Below are 1,618 nucleotides of genomic sequence, written 5' to 3'. Positions count from 1 at the left end.
TACAATGTCTACAGGGAATTCTTGTAAACCCTTGGCATTAAGATTAACTGTAAAGTTATCAGACTCCATGTCAAATCCTTTCTGATTTCCATTAAAGGTTCGTCCTTTAAATTTCCTCCCAGTTGGGAAATTGACTGGGCAATAGTCTTCAGCCACCTTAGTGTCTGATGACAAAGAGCTCTGCAGACTTTCTGGTACTGTCAGTGGGATGATATCTGCTATGTTAATGTCTGAAAGTGGAATTTCTGTATTTTTCTCTTCATTTCCATTAAGCTGGCTTGTGGAGGAAGCTGTTGACTGTTCTGTGTCCTTTGAAGGATTTGCTTCATAAGTCTGGTCAGAATCTTTACTTTTTGAGTAAGGAGAAGCTTCATCCAAGGCATCTGATATTTCAGATCCAGGCTCCTCCAGTGACTCAAATTTAGTGAATCCTTCAGGCTCCACATTACTCCCATCTTCATCTTCAGACATCTTACTGGTAGCTTTTGCACAAACTAAGACTCTAACTTTATTTTTTCATGTTTTTTTCCTTTGAACCTATAAGACAAATGTTGATATTACTAAAGTATGTTGAAGATGTTGAAGTTACACACACAAGGCTAACAGCAGATTTTCACCTCTCCCTCTCCCACTCCAAATCCAGCTGTGGCCACTATCGGCCCACCCACCCCATCTCCAGTGGACAGCATACATCTCCCTCTCCTCAGCTCCCTCCTTCTACTCATGGCTTTATCCCAGACCTCAAATGCGGCAGACACTCACTGCCAACCCCCAGGCCACTCTGGCCAGGCAATCAGATAGGCTATCTTCAAATCTTCCTTACATTTCTCCAAGTCTGACCCCCAGTGTCATGACCAGTTCTGTACCAAACCTTCTGTTGTGCCTCTCCTTGCTCTCTGCCTTCATTCACAGGGAACTAAACAGATCCCAGTGGAATACCCTCATTTTTTTTTCTGTCCTCTAGACGCCCCCAGCACTGCCTCCAGGCAACCATCCTGATTCCTCAGTGAAGTTCCCAATACCCAGAAACACATTTTACCTGAACACCAAGATTCCTGAAGAATTTCCTTACCAAGCAACATGCACAGTGAGAGCCTATCTTGAAAAGAGAGTGATAGACACACAGATAGACAGACAGACAGACAGACACACAAACACACACACATATACAGAGTGAGAGAGAAAGAGAGAGAGAGAGAGAGAGAGAGAGAGAGAGAGAGAGAGAGAGAGAGAGAGAGAGAGAAAGGGAGAGAGAGAAGTCATATCCTGTTAAGAGACTGACTGAAAATTTTCCTTTGGGATTGATTAGAATCAAGGGTGAATGATGTCATCAGTGCTACTGTTTAACATGCACTGGTTTTTCCTTATTTATTTATTTATTTATTTATTTAAAGACAGAGGATTACTATACAGCCCTGGCTGGTCCAGCACTCACTATTTTGAACAGCCTGTCCTAAAACATGTTCAAGACATGTTTGATCATACCCAGCTTTTGGGGGGACAGAGAGTTTAAATGAAATATTAAGCTAACATACAAGTTAGTGGGTTTAATGATAACCTTTTCTACATGTTTGTTCTTTGTTTGAGATAGAGTCTCATGTATGCTGTCCTTGAACTA

The sequence above is a fragment of the Mastomys coucha genome, unplaced genomic scaffold, assembly GCF_008632895.1.
Source record: "Mastomys coucha isolate ucsf_1 unplaced genomic scaffold, UCSF_Mcou_1 pScaffold19, whole genome shotgun sequence".
NCBI lineage: Eukaryota > Metazoa > Chordata > Mammalia > Rodentia > Muridae > Mastomys > Mastomys coucha.
The sequence above is the reverse complement of the archived record's forward strand: the minus strand, read 5'-3'. Positions refer to the sequence as shown.